Source organism: Lithobates pipiens, unplaced genomic scaffold (assembly GCF_037356315.1).
Source record: "Lithobates pipiens isolate NorthernLeopardFrog02 unplaced genomic scaffold, aLitPip1_a1.2 Scaffold_30, whole genome shotgun sequence".
Lineage (NCBI taxonomy): Eukaryota > Metazoa > Chordata > Amphibia > Anura > Ranidae > Lithobates > Lithobates pipiens.
In genome coordinates, this window is record NW_027507791.1 from 118160352 (window position 1) to 118183810 (window position 23459).

The 23459-nt window shown below is 45.2% G+C and overlaps 1 long non-coding RNA gene across 4 annotated transcripts in view; it reads left to right on the top strand.

Annotated features, from left to right (window-relative positions):
- LOC143942119 (uncharacterized) overlaps positions 1 to 23459 on the top strand; it is a 132842-nt gene that overhangs the window by 78931 nt on the left and 30452 nt on the right. For all 4 annotated transcript variants that reach the window (XR_013264697.1, XR_013264696.1, XR_013264695.1 and 1 more), the window contains one exon: positions 17117 to 17165. This is a non-coding gene — a long non-coding RNA (uncharacterized LOC143942119). The remainder of the gene's footprint in view (positions 1 to 17116; positions 17166 to 23459) is intronic.

The following is a 23459-nucleotide window of genomic DNA, read 5'->3' on the forward strand; positions in this document are numbered from 1 at the left end:
GACTTCCTCCTGGGGCTGCTTATTATGAGGGGCTCCCACCATCCCTGTGCTATGCTGACATCCTCCTGGGGCTGCTTATTATGAGGGGCTCCCACCATCCCTGTGGTATGCTCATTATGAGGGGCTCCCACCATCCCTGTGCTATGCTGACTTCCTCCTGGGGCTGCTTACGGTGCAGGTGTCAGTGCTGTTTATCACGGTGCTGATATCAGTGCTCTCTATCACGGTGCTGCTGTCAGTGCTGTATATCACGGTACTGGTGTTGGTGCTTTATGTCAAGCTGCTGATATCAGTGCTCTCTATCACGGTGCTGCTGTCAGTGCTGTATATCACGGTACTGGTGTTGGTGCTTTATGTCAAGCTGCTGATGTCAGTGCTCTCTATCACGGTGCTGCTGTCAGTGCTGTATATCACGCTGCTGATGTCAGTGCTCTCTATCACAGTGCTGTTGTCAGATGGCTCTATCACGGTGCAGGTGTCATTGCTGTATGTCACGCTGCTGATGTCAGTGCTCTCTATCACGGTGCTGCTGTCAGTGCTGTATTTCACGGTGCTGGTGTTAGTGCTTTATGTCACGCTGCTGATGTCAGTGCTCTCTATCACGGTGCTGTTGTCAGATGACTCTATCATGGTGCAGGTGTCATTGCTGTATGTCACGCTGCTGGTGATCATCTCCTGCACCCTCTTCTTTGCCTACCCTGACCTTCCCTCTCCTCCATTGCCTTCATGCGCTCCACAGTCCTGAATTGTCACAATTTCACATTTAAAAAAAGAATGCTTGTAGTTGTCGATCCAAGATTCACCTCATACATGTGTTATGTCATTGGCCATGTGGTGGGACTATGTTTGCACAGCTATTAATTATTTTGTGGCTGCAAATTTGACCTGTAGGTTTGCGAAGTTCGCCTCCCATTAAAGTCAATGGGGCCCGCCGCGAACGTTCCGGTTCGCAAACTATCTGCCGCGTTCGTGGTCCGCGTTCGCGAAACGTCCCGTCGGAAGTTCGTCCACCACTACTCCTCGCTGCAAGCATCTCTACAGAGGGAACACTGCAGCTTCACCTCAACATCAGTGCCGCAATCTCTTTATATGATATTTTTTATGCTATTATCAGTTTAAATAGACTGTTCCTGATTCAGTGACTCTGGAGTAAATTGTCTAAGACTGGTACTCAATAGCGGTTTGTGTGTGTGTACACACCCATGCCACATACATCCTTGTTCTAAGCACTTTACAGAGACTTTTTTGGTGGTTGCTTTTTATTTTTATTTTTTTATTTTTTTTTTTCACAAAATATTTTTATTGAAAAAAACAAAATTGCATGTACATTACTAGGGATGAGCTTCGTGTTCGAGTCGAACGTACGTTCGACTCGAACATTGGCTGTTCGCCCGGCGAAATCCGAACACTTGGTCCGTTCGCGTCAAAATTCGTGTGGCGCGCACGGCCCACAATGCACTGCGATGGCGCAGTGCATTGCTGGCTCATGATTGGCCAAGCATGCACTGTGACCCCACATGCTTGGCCAATCGCAGCGAGAAGAGCCATGATTGGCCACAGGCATCCTGCCTGTGGCCAATCATAGCTCAGGCTGTGTAGTGCACGCCCCACACTATATAAGGCCGCCATTGAGGCGGCCTCGTGTAGTGTGTTGGCATCTGAAGCAATGGGTGTTCTGTGTACCTTCAACACAGTACACACCGATCGTTTTTGGCTGATTTCCCATCTTGCTGTTGTGTAGTGGTTATTGTCTGTGCCCTGACCGCAGTATACACCACTATATTCACCTCACCTATATAGCTAGTGATCTATCTTTAATAATAGAGCTTGCAGTCAGTAGTGTCAGGAGATAGTGCGTGCTGTCTGCGTGCTCTGTACCCAGTACATACCGCTATAATCCACCTACATAGCTGTAATCTATTTGAGCCCAATTGCCATCTGCAGGAGTTATTGGAAGTTGTGTGTGCCTCCAGCACAGCACAGCACAGTATACATCTGTATATACCCCTTTATCTCTGCTGTTTTCTGGTTATTGTCTGCGTGCCCTGACCGCAGTATACACCGTGATATTCACCTCACCTATATAGCTAGTGATCCATCTTTAATAATAGAGCTTGCAGTCAGTAGTGTTAGGAGATAGTGCGTGCCGTTTGCGTGCTCTGTGCCCAGTACATACCGCTATAATCCACCTACATAGCTGTTCTCTATTTGAGCCCAATTGCCATCTGCAGGAGTTATTGGAAGTTGTGTGTGCCTCCAGCACAGCACAGTATACATCTGTATATACCCCTTTATCTCTGGTGTTATATAATAAAGGCATCTGCAGGAGTTAGTGGGTGTTGTGTGCCTCCAGCACAATATACACTACCCAACTGCTGTTTTACCCAACTCCCTTCAGGCCATTACCATGTCTGGAAGGCCAGCAAGGAGAGGCAGACAGGCGCGAGCAGATAAAAGAGGGCAAGCAGGCTCTGTGTCTAGAGACAACAGTGCTGGTCGTGGACGCGGTGCATTGTCATCAGCACGTGGCCATGGGACATGCTTGTCCTTCTTTTCGGCAGCTGGACATGTTGAACCGCAACATGCCAACGACTTGGTAGAGTGGATGACCAAGCCCTCTTCATCCTCCTCATCCTCTCTCACCCAGTCTCAGGGTAGTGGCAAAGCAGCTGCCAACGCATCGTCTTCCCTCCTCTCAATGTCCTCATCAGTGACTCCTTCCCTAGACCCACCACGTCCTCCTGAGGAGTCTCCTGAACTCTTTGAGCACAGTGTTGGGTACATGCTCCAGGAGGATGCCCAGTGTTTTGTGGGCTCTGATGATGACACTCAGCTAGAGGAAGGCAGTAGCGTGAGTGCAGAGAGAGGGGATGCTCAAGAAGGACAGCAATCTGGCAGTCATGTTCCACAAGCTGCAGCATACTGCCAGGTTTGCTACAGCGATGAAGAGGGAGGGGATGATGAGGGCACTGACTCCACGTGGGTGCCTGGGAGGAGGAGGAGGAGGAGGAGGAGGAGGAGGAGGCACATGTCCAACAAGGCAGGATGCCCTCTGGGGGCCAGCTTAGGGGCAGCACACCGACGGAATCACACTGCAGAGCTCCGCCTGTGCAGAGCGCTTCCTCTGCGTGTTATTCTAAAAGTTCTTTGGTGTGGGCCGTTTCTGAGACGAGTGCATCAGATCGCACCGCTGCTATTTGCAACATATGTCTCAAGCGTATCTCACGTGGCCAAAACATCAGCTGCTTGGGCACCACATGCTTGACCAGACATATGTTGACCTGCCATGCAGCTCGTTGGCAAGCGTACCTCAAAGACCCACACCAAAGAACAAAGCGGACCTCTCCTTGCTCCTCATCAGCTGGCATCTCCAACCCCACTAGACCTTCAGTCCTCTCTGAAACCTGCTCTGAGAGGAATGAAGGTGTAGAATTAGGTGTGTCACAGCCAAGGGCTTCCGGGAACTCTGCTAGTGGTACACCCACATCCGATTATAGCAGGCAAATGTCCCTGCCCCAGCTGCTGGACCGGCGGAAGAAGTTTACTCCCAGCCATCCACATGCCCAGCGGTTGAATGCTAGCTTGGCTAAATTGCTAGCACTTCAACTGCTGCCTTTTCAGTTGGTAGACTCGGCCCCCTTCCGTGAGTTTGTACAATGTGCGGTTCCTCAGTGGCAGGTCCCCAAACGCCACTTTTTCTCACGGAAAGGCGATTCCGGCTCTCTACCGGCATGTGGAAGGCATTGTCCTTGCCTCGCTGGACAGGGCGGTCAGCGGTAAGGTGCATATCACCGCTGACTCATGGTCCAGCAGGCATGGACAGGGACGTTACCTGTCTTTCTCGGCCCATTGGGTCACTCTTCTGGCTGCTGGGAAGGATGCAGGACAAGGTGCAGTAGTGTTGGAGGTTGTTCTGCCACCACGCCTCCAAAATGCTACTATTAGTTGTGACACACCTCTCTCCTCCACCCCCTCCTCTTCTTCTTCCTCCTTGGCCTCTTCCAGTGCTCTGTCCTCAGAACCAGCGGTGCTCCGTAGGCGTTCCAGGGGCTATGCAAGTACGCAGGCAAAACGATGCCATGCCGTGCTTGCGCTGGTTTGTTTGGGGGACAGGAGCCACACTGGGGCGTATGTTTTGTCAGCTCAGCAGGGGCAGGCCGAGAGGTGGTTGACACCACGCCAGCTTAAGCCAGGAATGGTGGTTTGCGACAATGGCACCAACCTCCTCTCTGCCCTCCGACAGGGACAACTGACCCATGTGCCCTGTGTAGCTCACGTCCTTAACCTGGTGGTGCAGCAGTTCTTGGGCAGGTACCCCGGCTTACATGATGTCCTGAAGCAGGCCAGGAAAGTCTGTGTGCATTTCCGCCGATCATTTAATGCCTGTGCTCGGCTGGCTGAGCTCCAAAAGGAGTTGAACCTGCCCAAGAACCGCCTTATATGTGACATGCCCACCAGATGGAACTCAACATTGGCCATGCTGCAGCGGCTGCACACGCAGCAGAGGGCCATCAATGAGTACCTGTGCGACTACAGCACCAGGACAGGGTCAGGGGAGCTTGGTTTTTTCTCACCACGCCAGTGGGGCATGATCAGGGATGCATGCACTGTCCTGTCACCGTTTGAGGAGGCCACAAGGATGGTGAGCAGTGACAGTGCATGCATCAGTGACACTGTACCTCTTGTCCACCTCTTGGAGCATACGCTGCGTGGAATAATGGACAGGGCACTTGAGGCAGAACAGAGGCAGGAAGAGGAGGACTTCCTTGCCTCTCAAGGCCCCCTTTATCCAGACAGTGTTCCTGCTGTGCCACCCATCACACAGGAAGAGGATGAGGAGGAGGAAGAGGAGGAGGAGGATGATTGTGTCAGCATGGAGGTGGAGGCTGGCACTCAGCATCAGCATCAGCAGCAGCAGCAGCAGCAGCAGTCTTATAGGGATGATTTACAGTCCCAAGAAACACGTGGACTTGTACGTGGCTGGGAGGAGGTAGCTGCGGATCATGTTGTCCTTAGTGACCCAGAGGACTCCGGACCGAATGCCTCAGCTAACCTACGCTGCATGGCCTCCCTGATCCTGCAAAGCCTGCGGAAGGATCCTCGTATTCTTCGGATCAAGGAGAGGGACCATTACTAGCTGGCCACTCTCCTTGATCCACGGTACAAGGGTAAGGTTGCCGACCTTATCTTGCCATCGCAGAGGGAGCAGAGGATGAGACATCTCCGGGAGGCCTTGCAGAAAGCTCTATGCAACGCGTTCCCAGAGACTGGGAGTTTACAAACTCCTGGTCCTGGACAACGTGTTGCTGAGGCATCGGTCAGAAGGAGCGGTGGAGAAGGTGGCCGTCTGATGCTTTTAGACAATTTTTTAGTCCGCAGCCCCAAGGTATGATTGGTTCCAGCACCCATCGCCAGCGTCTAATTTACATGGTGCAGGAATATCTAGGGGCAAGGTCAGATTTGGACACCTTTCCCACCGAAAATCCTCTGGCTTACTGGGTCTTGAGGATGGATCACTGGCCAGAGCTTGCACAGTATGCAATTGAGCTACTGGCCTGTCCTGCATCCAGCGTTCTTTCGGAACGCACCTTCAGTGCTGCTGGTGGCTTTGTTACCGATCACAGGGTGCGCCTGTCCACCGAATCAGTTGATCGACTGACCTTCATCAAGATGAATCAGTCTTGGATCACCCACAGCTACCAAGCACCTGAAGCTGATGTAACCGAATAATTTTTTTTGAAATACCACATCCCTTCAAGACTGCCTATGCTGATGCTGAGTGACTGTCCTGTTATGTTGATTGTCTATCCTCTTCCTCCTCTGCTTATATGTTGGAAGAACATTTTTGGTTCTGGGTGATGCCAGCAGCCCAATTTTTCTGCCCCTGTTTAACAGGGGCGTTTAATTACAATTTTTGATGCAATGCTTTGCAGCAGGGCTAATTCCTGCAATAAAACTAGAGTATATGGCAGAGGTTGCAGTGTGGTGGCACCAGCACCAGTGCCTAAGGCCCAATTTTTCTGCCCCTGTTTAACAGGGACATGTAATTACAATTCTTGATATAATATTTCACAGGAGGGCCCCTTCCTGTGCCCACCCAGAGTAACGGTGAGGACTTATAGTGTTGTGGCACCAGCACCACAACCACCAAAGGTAAATTTTTCTACCACTGTTCAACAATGGCATGTAATTACAATTCTTGATATAATCGTTCACAGCAGGGCGCTCCAGCGCCCACCAAGAGTCACTTTGAGGGCTTACAATGTTGTGGCAAAACCAACACCTTGTTCCGCCATTTCTGCAGAGCATATAGGGCAGGCCCCTACTTTCAATCATCCAACTTACAAACATCTCCTACTTGCAAACGCAAGGAGACAGCAGCAAGTGAGATGAAAAAAGATGGACGACAAAACAAATTATACAGGGGTTATAACCCTTCCCTATGTTTTCCAAAAAGCTTAAAAATAGTTTTTTTGACTGGAGCTACACTTTAAAAATGTACCAGTTGAAAATTACAAACAGATTCAACTTAACACAACAAACCTACACAGTCCCTGTCTTGTTTGCACCGCCTGTATACTGCTGTTCTGAGTATATAGGGCCTGGGGGCCACACGCATTTCCTTTTTTTAATATGGGTACAGGGTTCCCCTTAATATGCGTACAAGACCCAAATAGGCTGGTAATGGGCAGGGAGGGCTACCCATGCCATTTTTCTCAATGATTTTCAACCATATTGCAGGAACCAGATATAACATTAAAACCGCAAGCAGTTTTAAATGGTGTTATTTCCGTTTAATGTCATTTTGTGCAGGGACTGTTCTAAACACGGGAAACACGTGGCACTTCACAGGCATACTACAGACACCCCCCAGGCACCATATTTAAAGGAATATTTCACTTTTTTTTCACTTTAATCGTCATTAAAATCAGTGCTCCCGCCAAAACGGCAGTTTTTAAAACTTTTTTTTTGCATTGACCCATGTCCCCTGAGGCAGGAGTCAGGTCCCCAAACCCTTTTTAGGACAATATCTTGCATATTAGCCGTTAAAATTAGCACTTTCCATTTCGAACGTTCGAGTCCCATAGACTTCAATGGGGTTCTAACGTTCGTAACGAACGTGGGGTCCGTTCGAAAGTTCTGGTGCGAACTGAACCGGGGGGTGTTCGGCTCATCCCTATACATTACACTTTACACATCATCCGCAGATGCATCCACATGACAAATTTTGTTGGTTTCTTTTACGTTTTACCTCCCTCCCAGGGGTTGTCTCCAGCTGTTAAGATCAGCAGAGCTGCTGCTTTCATAAACTTCCCCTAGTAATTGGTGCCTGATCTCTTTGTGGCTTCTTGGATTTTTGGTGCTTCTCTCTGGTTGGTCTATGAATCAGCCTCACAGATGTGGTATCACCATACTCAGGAGGAGTGGTAGAATTAATTTAGGGGTGTAATTCTATGTATGTCCATGCTGTGTGTTATAAGTAAATGTACAACTTTCTGTTAAAAAATACATTTTGATTTTCTTTTCACATTTTCCAAAAACGTATGGTAAAAAAATTACATTTTCAAAACACTAATTTTGCCTCTAATGCTGGCCATACACTATACGAAAAATTGGCCCATTTTCATAAAAAGAACATTTATCCGTGAGTGCAGACGAATCATGTGCCATCATGTAATGACTGATAAATCGTTCAGTGGAAATAAATGAATGCATTTTCTGTTTGTTTTTTTACATATACCTAGTGCAGACAGTTCGAACGGAAAACACATTAACCTTTCATTTTATTGTTTGTTCGGCAGAAAATTTCCAAACTTGTCCTTCATTTTTTTTGGCTTAAAAACGTCCCAACGATGATCGATTTTGTGCCCATTAACTGACCGAAAAATGAATGAACTGTCTAAATGACTGAATTTCAGCTGATTTTTCATATAGTGTATGGCCAGCATTAAAAAAATACATTGGGTGTTTGCTTTCCAAAATGTGATAGGTATTCAGTAAATTAGATGCCTGATATATTTGTAATTACTGTATATTCCTTGAAAGCCCAAAGGTGATCCTTGAATATTGAGCCCTTCTATGTGGCTGGGCTGTGAAAAAGTGACACAAGCATGGTAACTATACACATACTAAGGAGGAGTAGCAGAATGTGTTTTGGTGTGCAACTGCAAGTATGCCTGTTCCATGTGTGAGACATAACTTGCAAGAATGAAAATTTTATGGGAAAAAAATTCAAATTGAATTTCCTAATTTTCCAAAGAATTGTAGGAAAAAGTTAACTTCAAAAATTGACCATGCTTCAAACTAAATACCCTAGGGTGTCTACTTTCCAAAAAGGGGTCATTGTACTGTCCTGGCATTTTAGGGCCTCAAGAAATGAGATGGCGTAGGCAGTCAGTACATCGGGACTGATCAATTTTCAAATATATATACCATAGTTTGTAGACTCTATAACTTTAAAACAGACTAAATAATATACATTCATTTATTTTATTTTTACCAAAGAAATGTAGTATAATACATTTATAAAACAACTTGTATTGAGTATTATTTCTTTTTTATAGCAAATGTTAGGCGTAATGTACATGGGACGTTTTTACAACCTCTCCTAAACGATTTTACTTGACAGATAGTAACCCATGCTTAGAACATCCATTTTGCCGTGTTTAGCCGCATTTAGAAGCGTTTGAAAAAAAATATTTTTCCCCATTTATCTTTCAGGACAGCACCATAGAGAGACACGGGCTCCTGCCCTCTTAGGAAACACCACCTTTCAATCCAAGATTTAAACCTCATTGTCCCACTGGCCCCTCAGTTCAGGTGTTACCTACGGTGGGGAGACACTGTTAGGAGCCGTGGCTGGACAGCTAGGGAGGCTGAAGCCAAAAATACTTCTGAGGAGGGGGGAGTTGGATCTCTCTCTCTCTCTCTCTCACATGCTTATGGATGGGTAAAAGCTAGGGAGCCGTTACTACCTAAAGACTGTACCTTAACGCACCTCAGCTTCTCTTTGGGAAGTACTCCAGATCCCTCCTGTCTATTCAAGCAGCCAGCGTGTGGAGCTCTGTGGCCGGGTCGGATGACAGGTGACGTCAGTTCCGACGAGGGCAGGCACTACCAACGATTCCACGTCTTCCGGTTCCGGACGCGTGAAAGAAAACAGACCAAATGTTCGGCTGGTGAAGCCCGTTTCTTTGCTGTAGTGTCGGCTGTCGGAAGCATAATCGACCACTTTCCTCAATGGAAAATGTCTGAGGCAAAGGTCTCACGAATGGAGATACTAGCACCAGCCATGCTAAGGTAAGTGGAACCCTGGGTGGTGTTCCCTTACCTAATCCCATTAGCTCCACGAGGGTTTCCCTTCCTGGTGGTCGGGGGGGAGAAGGGGAGTGTGTCTGGGACCCTGGTGGTGGTTGGTCCTGGGGGGGCACTCCTGGTGGTCCACTGTATTTGCACTGGTGACATTGGGCATTTATGGCTGCTCTCTCTCCTTCTCTTTCCTTTTCAGAAAGCCACAGAGAAAAGCAAGTTGCCTCATGGTTCCAAGAAAAAATGTCCCTCTTGTAGAGTCAGCATGGGAGAATCCTGGTCCAAGGCACTCTGTAAAGAGTGCATTGAGGGATTAGTCAGGGAGCAGGCAGTAGAACAGGGTACAGATCTGGCTGCATCCGTTAAGGAGATTTCCAGCACCTTTCAGTCCTTTAAAGCACTTTCTTCTAGCTTCCAGTTGCCGCAAGCCCAGAGCAATCCTTCACCAGTGCAGCAGAGTGTTGCACCTAGCCCAGTGGATACCCCCTTTGTTAGTGGAGAAAGACCAGGGGGCTCCAGAGAGATAATTAAGGAGGACCCAGACAGCGCCGCTTTAGATTCCCAAGGGGTATCCATGATGTCTTGGTTGAAGCCATAAAGAAAGAATGGAAAGATCCTGAGAGGAAACCTTTCTTTTCAAGGGCTTTGAAGTGAAGGGTTCCCTTTGCAGAAGAGGAGGCTCTAGTCTGGAATAAATCTCCTAGACTAGATACTGCCTTTTCCCAGGTTTCTAGGCATACGTATCTGGCCTTCGAGGATATGGGGGTTTTTTCAGACCCCATGGACAGAAGGATGGACTCTCTTTTGAAGAAGGGATTCGTCGCAGGGAAACCTTAAGTCTACCATGGCGGTCACAGTATTCGCCAGTATGGAATATTGGCTTACTCAAATTAAAGCACACATTGAGGCAGGGATGCCAAAAGAAACCATTTTGTCTTCCTTCCCCATGCTAATTAAGGGGGTAGCATATATTGCGGATGCCTCAGCCGAATCGGTGCGTATGTCCGCAAGGTCTTCAGCCCTCACTAATTCAGCTCGAAGGGCCTTATGGCTTAAGACGTGGAAAAGACACAGTGCGTCTAAAGTTAAACTCTGTGGAATTCCACTCACAGGGGATCTTTTGTTTGGGCCAGGGTTAGAGGCCGTTTTGGATTGGACGGCCGAAAAGAAAAAGGCCTTTCCCATTGAAAAGAAGTTTGGGGAGCAGGCTAAAAGAAAGTCTCACCCTCAGAGAAAGTCTTAAGCCCCAAAGGCAGAGGCAGAAAAAGGCTTGGGAACAGAAGGGCAAGGGGCGTGGAGGGGCGATTTTTTTTTCACCCTCCTGAACAGCCCAAGAAAACCCAATGACGAGGTAACCACGGTGGGGGGAAGATTGGGGACCTTCGTTCCACAGTGGGAGATGATTACCTCCAACCAGTTTGTTAGGAATCGGAGGTTACCGGCTGTAGTTCTCAGAACCACCTCTGTACAGACTCCTTGTCACCGAGCTGCCAAAATGCACAGAAAAATCATCCGCTCTTCTATCCTCCCTACAGGAGCTGGAGGAATAGAGGTGGTGGTAAGAGTCCCAGCAGAGGAGACAGGCAGGGGATTTTACTCCCACATCTTTGTGGTCCGAAAGCCTTCGGGAAATTTCAGGCTTATCATAAACCTGAAGCCTCTGAATGTCTCAGTTACTTACAGGAGATTCCGGATGGACTTCGTCTACTCAGTGAAGGCGCTTCTTCCCCCGAATTGCTTCATGGCATCAATAGACTTAAAAAAGATGCTTATCTGCACATTCCAATCGCAGAAAGTCATGAGAAGTTTCTCAGATTGGCGGTAAAAAACAGGGAAGGGATGTTTCACTTACAGTTCAAAGCTCTCCCCTTTGGGCTATTCTCTTCCCTCCGCATCTTCACCAAAGTTATGGTGGAGGTCCTGGCTTTCTTGCAGCTCAGAGGCATCTCTGTATTTGCATGCCTAGACAATCTACTTGTGTTTGCCTCTTTCCCAGAGCAGTTGTCCCAGAACCTTCAGGTAGCAAGAGACATCCTGGAAAATTGAGGTGGCTCTTGAACCTGGAGAAATCCAGTTTGGTTCCATCCCAAAAGGTTACCTTCCTGGGCTATGTGTTGGATTCAACAAAGCAAAAAGTGTTCTTTCCAATAGAAAAGATCCATAAGGTGGACAAAGCAATGTTGTTGCTCCAGAACAGTCGTCAGATCTCAGTGAGAAAAGCGATGTCAGTGTTGGGCTTACTGACATCCACCCTCCCAGCAGTTCAGTGGGCAGGGCTGCATTTTCGACCTCTACAACTTTTTATCCTGAGGGTCTGTGACCACAGTCCGGGGGCCCTGGACTCTCTAATTTCTGTGCCGAGTCAAGTCAAGAGGTCCCTCTGGTGGTGGAGAAAGGAGTCTAATCTCTCACGGGGCTTGAAGTGGGTCCTTCCAGTCTCCAGGACGGTCACAACCAATGGGAGTGGCACAGGTTGGGGAGCACACCTAGATTCCAGGATGGCGCAAGGTACTTGGAGGAGGGAGGACGCAAAAAGGTCCTCGAACTGGGGGGAACAGAGCAATAGACTTGGCTCTCAGAGCTCTTCAGACAGAACTCTGGGGACAGCACGTGAGGGTCTGTACAGACAACGCCTCAACAGTGGTCTACATCAACAGGCAAGGGGGAACCAGGAGAAGATCCTTGTGGGTTCTGGCGGAATCCATCCTCAGTTGTGCCAAAGCGAGCATTTTCTCTCTTTTGGCAGTACATTTGAAAGGGGAACAAAACCAAGTAGCAGATTTTCTCAGCAGAAAGATGCTGAGGGAAGGCGACTGGGTTTTGCACCAGGACATCTTTGAGATGATCAGAAGTGGGGGGTACCTTGTGTGGACCTCTTCGCCTCGAGGGTGAACACAAAAGCTTGTCTGTTTTTTTCCTTAGATGGTACGGGGGAGCAGCTGGGGTAGATGCACTAACTCAGAGCTGGTGTTATGCCTTCCCCTCCTACTGTACTGATTCCAGCAGTTCTGAGAAAGTTTCAGTCAGACAAAGACACAACCCTCATTCTGATTGCACCACATTGGCCCAGGAGGCCATGGTTCTCCATCTTGATGGGTCTGACGATGGAATCTCCCTGGATTCTGCCTATACAGGAGGATCTTCTTTCTCAGTGTCTGATCAGTTGCCCTCAGGTGGAGCGATGGGACCTCACAGCGTGGCTTCTGAGGAGGAATTGCTAAAGGGCAAGGGTTTCTTGGATCAACTAGTGACAACTCTCCTAAATTGCAGAAAAAGGGAGACTTAGGGCCGGTTCACACTGCAGGCGAGGCGAGGCGACTCCGACTTGCCTCGCCACGACCTGCAGTGGCCTCGGCGGCGACTTGCAAATGACTTCTGTATAGAAGTCAATGCAAGTCGCCCCGAGGTCGCCCGAAAGTAGTACAGGAACCTTTTTTCTGAGTCGGAGCGACTCGAGTCGCTCCTCTCAGAACGGTTCCATTGTACAGAACGGGGGCGACTTGCGGGAGCGAGGCGAGGCGAGTCGTGTCGCCTCGCATCGCCCGCTGTGTGAACCGGCCCTAAAGCTATCTACCTAAAGGTGTGGAAACGCTATTGGAATTTCTGCAGGCAGAAGCGGACAAAGGATTAGCTCTTAGCAATTTGAAGGGACAGGTGTCCACCCTGAGCGTGTTCCTGGAAAAGCCGCTAGCTATATATCCTTGGATAGCTAGGTTTTTCAGAGCCTTAGGCAGACAGAGGCCAGTTGGAATTTCCCCCTTCCCAGTGTGGGATCTTTCTTTAGTTTTAAAGGCCCTCACAGGGGATCCTTTTGAGCCATTGGAATCCTGTACTTTGAGGTTGATCACCCTCAAAACTGTGTTTTTGGTGGCGATCACCATGGTAAGGAGAGTGAGTGAACTCAAAGCCCTTTCTATTAGGGCACCTTTCTTTCAGGTTTTCCAGGACCATTTGATTTTTAAAACAGATCTGGCCTTTTTTCCAAAGGTGGCCTTTAGTTTTCATAGAGGTCAGGAAATTGTTTTACCTACCTTCTGTTTGAATCCTGTGGGGGAACAGGGACATATTTTCCACAAATTGGACGTTAGAAGGTGCGTCCTTCAGTACTTACAAAAAAGGCGGTGTTTCCTAAGAAGGGAGGAGCCAGTGTCTCTCTATGGTGCTGTCCTGAAAGATTCCTGGAAAAGAATGTTACCGGTAAGTAACTCCATTTTTTTCTCAAAATAGCCAAAATAAAAAACGCCTGTAAACGAAATGCAGCTAAGAAGCGTTTAGCGCTTATAATGCCTCTAAACTCAGAGTCTGAACTCATTTTTTTGCTTTCCAAAAAGTCCTCTAAAATCAATTGCCTAAAAACGACATTAACCACTTGCCGCCCGCCCTATAGGCAATTGACGGTGGCAAAGTGGGGGCGCGCATTGCGGCGATCGTTGTTGCGGGGTGTCAGTCTGACGCCCGGCAACTACCATCTCGGTAAAGAGTCTCCGACGGAGACTCTTTACCACATGATCAGCCGTGTCCAATCACGGCTGATCGCAGTGTAAATAGGAAGAGCCGGTGATCGGCTTTTCCTCACTTGCGTATGTCAGACGCGAGTAGAGGAGAGCTGATCGGCTGCTCCTCTGACAGGGGGGTCTGTGCTGATCGATTATCAGCACAGCCCCCCCGAGGATGCCCACACTGGACCACCAGGGACGCCACCAGACCACCAGGGATGCCCAGCAAAAGGTAATCCTCCCTAGACCACCAGGGATGCCAGTCAGTGCCACAATGGGTGCCAATCAGTGCCCATAATGGATGCCAATCAGTGCCCACAATGGGCATCACTGATTGGCATGCATTATTGTTTGGCACTGATTGGCATCCATTAGTACAGTATAACATAATACAATGCCGCCTATGAGTGCCCACCTGTTCAGCCTATCAGTGCCCATCCGTGCCACCTATCAGTGCACACCCATGCCCATCTGTGCCGCCTATCCATGCCCATCTGTGCCACCTATCCATGCCCATCTGTGCTGCCCATCCATGCCCATCTGTGCTGCCCATCCATGCCAATCCGTGCCAGCTATCAGTGCCAATTTGTGCCACCTGTCAGTGCCCATCCGTGTCGCCCATCCGTGTCGCCCATCCGTGTCGCCCATCCGTGTCAATCAATGCCACCTCATCAGTGCCACTTCATTGGTGCCCATCAGTGCCGCCTTATCAGTGCCCATAAGTGAAGGAGAAAACGTACTTATTTACAAAGTTTTGAAACTGAAACAAACAAAAAAAATGTTTTAAAAATTTTCGGTATTTTTTTATTTGTAGCGCAAAAAATAAAAACCGTAGAGGTGATCAAAAGCCACCAAAAGAAAGCTCTATTTGTGGGAAAAAAATTGTAAAAATTTCATTTGGGTACAGTGTAGCATGACCGTGCAATTGTCATTCAAAGTGCGACAGCGCTGAAAGCTCAAAATTGGTCTGGGCAGGAAGGTGTTTAAGTGCCCGGTATTGAAGTGGTTAAACAAACCTGTGTACATGTACTGATAGATAACATTGGATAAGTTTGAGGCAGCTGAAAAAAGCAGCCAAGTTAAAATACATAATGCTCTGAAACTTCATAGCGTTCTCTGTACTGAGTTCAATATTTGTCCTGACACTCTGAGATCTTTTACTTGCATGTATTTTACTTGTGCCTTGCTTTGTTGACTTATAAGAGAATACTCTATGCCCTTGTACACACGTTTGGACATTCCAACAACAAAATCCGTCTGATTTTGTCCGAAACTGGTGTTGCATACACACGGCCGGACAAAGTTGATGGAAAATGCGATCGTTCGTAACGTGATGACGTTATTTAGTTACGACGAGACTACATTCAGGCTAGTAGCCAATAGATTTGGTCTAGGAATTTGATCTGAGCATGTGTGGCACTTTGTCCGATCCGAATTCTCTACAAACGATTGGACAAAGTCTGATCGGATCATGTTGTCGGAAAATTTTTATATCCAGCTCTCAAACTTTGTTGGGTGGACATTCCGACGGAAAAAGTCCAATGAAGCCCACACACAGTCGAATTATCCGGCAACACGGTCCGATTGGACATTTTCCGTCGGAATGTCTGACCGTGTGTACAAGGGCTAACTGTTCTGTTGATGTCATGATTGTAATACAAAACCTTCAATAAAACTACTGAAAGAGAAAAAAGCAGCCAACTGCCTCTGAACATCCGTTTACCAGCAGCAGTTAACATGAGGCCTAACTGGAGTATATTTTTCCTAGGAAGTCTAATGTAATAAAGAAATCATTGGTGTTTAACTGAGTAATATTTTCTTTTACATTAGTGTAGCCACTTTTTAGCAAGGTAATTCAATATTAGTAGGAGTAATGAATTATGAAGCACTTCAGAAGCACTGCCCCTTCATTCCAATGGGGAGGGGGGTATACAGCACTCCCAAACCACCCTAAAGATGTTGTTTGCAAGATGTATTTTCCCATTTCGCAAGTGCATCACCCAAGCGTGAAATAATTTCAAAATGTTCTGCCTTTTTTCATTTGATTAGCAGCTAATAAAAAAAAAAAACAGTGCTGAAAAAAACCACCAAAAGAAAGCTCTATCCATCTAAAAAAAAAAAATGATAAAAATGTCATTTGTGTACAGTGTTGCATGACCAAGCAATTGTCATTCAAAGTGTGACATTGCTGAAAGCTGAAAATTGGCCTGGGCAGGAAGGGGTAAAAGTGTCCATTAGGCAAGTGGTTAAAGTGACACTAAACTCTGGTTTTAAAAGAAGAAAATGTATTCAAGTATACAATCTTAATTTACAAAAGTACCTTATATTGCTCTTTGCCTCCTGCAAACCTAAAAATGTTTTTGTTTTAGCTACTGTGATCTGACTTCTTGTTAGAGGATGGCAGAGTGTCTTCACCATGGTTGCACGGTATGTAGGAACATAGCCACCCTGCTTACTTTGAGATGGACTAGGGACTATGGACTATGGGATGTGTAGCATGTAGCAGTGCACATGAGCACAGCATGCATTGCTCATTCCAAACAAAGGGAAGTGAGGGGAAAAGTAAAGGTTCATGAGCTCACTGCAAGGAGGCTGATAAAAAATTTAAATTAAAATAAAACTGATAGGATTGTTCCATCCACACATTTGAGGTGGATGGGGAAATCCTCTCTGCTGTGCTACTAGGCTGATTGGACCCTGGACAAAAATTTTCTTGGGCCCCCCATGCAATTTCACTCTCCATCTGCTCTGAGACATACAATAAATAGCAGCTAGACTTAAAATCAGTTTATTGTATCAGATCAGGCAGCAATTGCAATTGGTTGCCAGCGGTTACAGCATATCATTACTGCTTACTGACTGGTTGCTAAAGGTTACAGCATACATTATGACTCACTGATTAGTTACTAGAGGTTACAGCAAATTATTGGTACGCTAGGTAGAATTGTATATAACCACTCTTAGATAGATTAAAATATCATTAAAATATAAATACACACATATCTTTGTGGAGTATAATGGCCGCGGCCTTTATTATAGGTTTTATCAATATTGTATAAAAAAACATTTAAACTTTGAATTATAAATGCAAAAGAACATATTTAAAGATTAATAACATCACTGAAGCTCAGCTATTATAAGCTCGAGCCAAATAAACAATCAATAAAGTCCAATTTTTACCAAAAAAAAAGGCCAAAAAGGACACACAAGCTCGTAACAGGCCAGCGACATGGGAAGGGAGGGTGGGATGCGTTCTGATCTTCTGTGTCCAGTATACTGCATTTACTGACGCACATTTTTCTCTTTTATAGGGCCTCAGCTCGTGGCAGAACCGTTACTGAGCCCATGGACCAATCAAAGGTAAGTACCTTACACAACATTAAACTGTAAATAAATGTATTTAATTAAATCCCTTCTACCAGCGCCCCATACATAGTGGGCGGGGACAATTCTTGCCCCTCCCACTATTATTATGGTACGCTAGGTAGAATTGTATATAACCACTCTTAGATAGATTAAAATATCATTAAAATATAAATACACACATATCTTTGTGGAGTATAATGGCCGCGGCCTTTATAAATGCAAAAGAACATATTTAAAGCATAAATAACATCACTGAAGCTCAGCTATTATAAGCTCAAGCCAAATAAACAAATCAATAAAGTCCCATAAGCCGGGCTTATGGACAATGAGCACGGCACCCCAACCGGCCCACGGCCAACTCCACACTAGATTGTATATTCATATTCAATATATCCAACACTATATCAGACAGGTGAATATAATCAGGATGGTAAAAATCAAGTACACCGCCCTCCAATTCAACGTGTCGATATGAGATATCCCCCACAGTTGGCATAAATTTAGCCATAGCTCTATTAACCTTTTTCTAATTTTTTCAAAATACTTCAAGGAAGGAGAAAACCATTTGAAATGAGGAACGATTTCCGAAAAAAACAAAACACACTCAGGCAGCAAAGCATGAAAGCATAAAAAATCAGCTTTAATACTAGCTACCAAGTCCAAGGTTTGTCGAAAACCGATGTCATTTACAGCTAAATGGAAAACAACAACATTGGGACTAGGCTATTCGGAATGCAATAAAGAAAACACACCCTTCAAATCAGTCCATTTCATACCCCTGTGCCCATACCAATGAAGCATATATTTTGAAGAGGGCAAATCCAAATTTTCACCATAACATCTGGATTTTGCACGTTCGTGGGCCCAATACACAAATGAATGGCCGATGATCCAGATGATGATAGGCAGATCTGAAATTAAAAAAAAATAGTTAGGACAAATATATTTTCTAAAACAATTAGAATTCCACCTACCAACCCTTTTAATGTCATCAGCCGAAAAAACTATTTTGGCAGCGGCTGTAGCAGCACTAATACGGAAGGAATGAGAAGATATAGCCAAATGGTCTAAATGTAAATAGCGTAGACATTTTTTCAAAACTGCATTAAATTGAAATACAGTCAACGGAAGACCGTTATCATGAATCAAGAATTGCTTGTGGATGGGAGGTCTCAAAGACAAGTAATTCTTAGAATGATAAACAGCACATATAGAAAAGTTCACATTAGACCTAATAGTAATCTAATTCTCTTGCCCAATCTGATCACATTTGCTCTTGGGCAAATATAAACGAAGCACGTCAGGTGCCAAATGAACAGACGACTTAGCCAAGCCAAAATGAGAACAATGATTAGGCGGCAGGAGTTCAGAAATCCTTAGAGCTCCATAAAAGCAAACGCAAAAAGAAAACCTTGAATAATAAAGCTTCAAAAGGCGAAAAACAAACTATCAGCGGCAGAGCAAAGCTTACCCAACAGGTCAATTGAGATAGGTAGTCTCTTATCTAGAACCGAACATCGCCTACGATGACCTCTTAATGCTAATTTTACAGAAAAAAAAGCATTGCAAGAAGATCTACCGTGCAAATGTCTAAAAAATGAAATACCAGCCAATGTTTTAACAATAAAAGAATACGAATATTGTTGAAACATTAAAGGATCCAAAAAGGCCAAAACAACACCTTCAGAAATAAAATCATCATTCAAGTTAAATTGCAGCAAAAAACAGCACCACCTATGCCTCGCGGCTTTATAAAATGCCCACGTGGAGGTTGCAATAGAATTGTGCAGAGCAGACCGTACCAGCTTCAAATTAACGTCCATAAATGAGGAGGACACGACTCCCCAACCTTTTCCGCATCCGAAACCAATGTGTGGAATTTGGACAATCTGTTGGCGAGACAGAGAATCAGCCACAATATTATAAAAACCTTTTATAAACTTAGCTTTCAACCAAATATTAAGAGAAAGACACTTAAAAACTAAGTAACGTATCATAGCGATAACAGAAATGCATTTTGACACCAAACAATTCACCGCATACACAACACCCTTATTATCAGAATGTAAAAGTATCCTCTTATTTCTAAAATGGTCTCCCCACAATTCAAGCGCTACAATAACTGGGAAAATTTCTAAAAGAACAATGTTGTTCACAAAACCCTTCGAAAACCAAGAACTGTACCACTGTTCAGCCGATCATCTACCGTGCCAAAATGCACCATAGCCAACACCACCTGCAGCATCAGTATATAATTGAAGAGCAGAAGCTGCACAGAAGGGGGACTGCCATAGCGAACGACCATTAAAAGAAATTAAAAATCTCTTCCAAATCAATAAATCATCATAAACATCCGACGTTATCCGAATAAAATGTAGGTGAATTAATTCCCGTAATTGCTCTATAAAGACGTCTGGAAAAAACACGTCCCATAGGAATAACTCTAGTAGCGAAAGCCAACAAACCTAACAAAGATTGGATAGTTCTCAATTGAATTTTCTTTTTAGGCAGAATGTTTTTTCAATCTTGTCAACAGGAAGGCGAAATTCCATTCTAACAGTATCAATTTGTATACCTAAAAATTCTAAACAAGTGTAAGTAAAAACAGATTTTTCTACTGCTAAAGGTATTCCAATAAATGCACAAATCAATCTAAATTCATTAAAAATACGTAAACAATCCAAACTATCCTTCCTTCCAATAAACAAAAAATCATCTAAATAATGTATACAATTATAGGAACCCGCTCTATAACACACAACCCACTCCAAAAATGAAGAAAAGATCTCAAAGTAATAACACGATATAGAACAGCCCATAGGCAAACATTTATCAAAATAAAACTGATTCTCAAAAACAAAACCTAAAGAATTAAACGCCGAAGGACGTACTGGCAAAAGACGAAAAGCAGATTTTATGTCAGCTTTTGCTAACAGAGCCGATTCACCAACACACCTAATCTTATCGATAGCATCCTCAAATGAAGAATACGAAACTGAACACAACGTAGGATCAATTTCATCATTCAAAGAAAAACCATCAGGGTAGGACAAATGATGAATCAATTTAAAAGAACCAACTTCCTTTTTAGGAATGACCCCCAAAGGAGAAACCCTGAAATTCTCAAATGGCGGACTATTAAATGGGCCAGCAACTCTGCCATCCTCAATTTCTTTCTGAATCTTCTTGCGAACAACGTCAGCATGCAACGAAACTGAACTCAAATTCTTAAAAATAACACACCTTGAACCATAAAAAGTTGGCAAAATAAAACCTAAACCAAACCCATTAATTAAAATGTCCGCTTTCTTGGGTTCTGGATACAGCAGGAGCCAAGGTAACATTTTTTCCAAAGTCACCGGAGTTGTTGCTTTTAAGAAATGGATCTTTCGCAACAGCAGAATTCGTGTGCACTTGCCTCTTAAAACAACGATTAGCTGGGTGCAACCCACCACAATGAGCGCATTCGTGTTTATACTTACAATTTTGAAGCCATTTGCAATGGCCTTCATTGAAATTGAAGCACAATCCCTTACGAAAAGGCCCACCAATAGGTACAAAAGGTTTAGCTATAGCCTTTTGAGGTAATAACAAGTTCAGCCAAAGCCCTACATCTTTCATACCCCATTTCAAAGACTTATGAACCGAAAGTTTCTGTCGAAAGGCCTCATCATAAGAGAACCAAGCTAAACCCGGAAAATTTTTATAAGCTTCCAAAATTATTTCAACATGTTGAAACATACCGCTACATAACTCAGGATGACGTTCGCCCATTATACTAGCATAAATATAAAATGATTGTAACCAATTATTAAAATTGCGGATGCCTCTCACTGCAGGGGGTCATGGTCTACATATGAATGCCTCCTTTATTTACACATCAATACCGCCCATCACAGCTATTTACTTATGAATGCAGCCACTGTGTACAAATGAATGCTGGTTATTTACATGTAAACACAGGGTCTGCAGGTGAGTCATCTGTACACAACAGTAAGGCAGAGCTGGGCCGCATTAGTACCAGCACTTCACATTGAGATATTGGGACACAGCACAGGACTAAAACTTCAAAGGACAAGGGAATTTAAATTAGGACAGTTGGCAAGTATGATGCAGCTGCTTTGGGCCCCACAACAATGACAGGGCCCAGGGCAGCTGCCCCTTTTGCCCTGCCTTAAAGACGGCCCTGTGTGCTACTATATTCTGACAACGGCACTCCTCTGTAGCCAGAATATACTGATCAGCACTGCATACAATTAGCTGCATGCACTGATTAAGCACAAATTTTCAAGCAGTCCCGTTTGGGAGGAATTCATCATTAGATTTTCTTCTCAAACAGGAATAGCTATAAATGGAGATGAAATTTGAACCTGCTAAATTTCCATCCATCTATGGCCAGCTTAAAAAATAATTTAATGAAAATAGATTACACAGCCATTAGGTAATGAATATGTAAGGATTATTTTTAGAAAATAAGGGTATTGTTCAGTGTCACTTTAAGTAATTCAATTATTAATAAATTAATCGCACGCACATGATACGCGCTTAAAAAAAAAAACGATTGCATTAATACAATACTACAAAAAGCATTACTCAATTTGCACTAATATGTTAAGCTAATCAAAAACTTTAAGATTTAACAATTGCAGAATATGCTTGTAAAGATGTTGTACACTAGCATAATAACAGTAATGAAAGAAGGGGAAAAATTCAAAATTTAATAGCTTACAGATGAGATAAAAAAATAAGACACTAGTAACCAAAAGTTCTCAAGGTAGACAATATTTAAAGCAGTGTCATTTTTAGTTTTGAAACTACAAGTGATGCTGTGGATAGAAGTGTTGCGTGTATCTCTGGAACAGGTTTGCCCTCACAGCTACTGTTAGTGTTTTTTTCAATTTAGTTTGGCCTCCCTGTAACTAGGGAGAGCACCTATTGATTAATAGGTCTGCTCTGGGCTCTATTACCTTGGGCTCAATTGCTTCCTCCTGTATCCCAGGGGATCCTGGGATTAGGAATGAGCTTGGTGTTCGAGTCGAATGCACGTTCGACTCGAACACCGGCTGTTTGCCCATTCGGCAAAGCCAGAACTCTGTGGGCCGTTCATGCCAAGTTCGTGTGGCGCTCATGGCCCACGATGCACTGGGCTATCGCAGTGGATTGCTGGCTCATGATTGGCCAAGCATGCACTGTGACCCTGCATGCTTGGCCAATCACAGCGCCGACAGCGAGGAGAGCCATGATTGGCCACAGGCAGGATGCCTGCTGTTCTCTAATTGAGCCATCTGCATGAGTTAGTGGGTGTTGTGTGCCTCCAGCGCAGTATACACCTGTATCTACCTATATTGCTGTTCTCTAATTGAGCCATCTGCAGGAGTTAGTGGGTGTTGTGTGCCTCCAGCGCAGTATACACCTGTATCTACCTATATTGCTGTTCTCTAATTGAGCCATCTGCAGGAGTTAGTGGGTGTTGTGTGCCTCCAGCGCAGTATATACCTGTATATACCTATATTGCTGTTCTTAAATAGAGCCACCTGCAGGAGTTAGTGGGTGTTATGTGCCTCCAGCACAGCGCAGTATACATCTTTATCTACCCTTTATTGCTGGTGTTCTATCATACAGGCATCTGCAGGAGATAGTGGGTGTTGTGTGCCTCCAGCACAATATACATTACCCAATTGCTGGTTTTTCCCTCTCCCTTCAGGTCATTACCATGTCTGGAAGGCCAACAAGGAGAGGCAGACAGGCACGAGCCAATAAAAGAGGGCAAGCAGGGTCTGTGTCTAGAGACAACAGTGCTGGTCGTGGACACGGTGCATTGTCATCAGCACGTGACCATGGGACACGCTTGTCCTTATTTTCGGCAGCTGGACATGTTGAGCCGCATCATGCCAAAGACTTGGTAGAGTGGATGACCAAGCCCTCTTCATCCTCCTCATCGTCTCTCACCCAGGCTCAGGGTACTAGCAAAGCAGCTGCCAATGCATCCTCTTCCCTCGTCTCAATGTCATCATCAGTCATTCCTTCCCTAGACCCATCACGTCGTCCTGAGGAGTCCCCCGAACTGTTTGAGCACAGTATTGGGGACATGCTCCAGGAGGATGCCCAGTGTTTTGTAGGCTCTGATGGTGATACTCAGCTAGAGAAAGGCAGTAGCATGAGTGCAGAGAGGGGGGATGCTCAAGAAGGACAGCAATCTGGCAGTCATGTTCCACAAGCTGCAGCATACTGCCAGGTTTGCTCCAGTGATGAAGAGGGAGGGGATTATGAGGTCACTGACTCCACGTG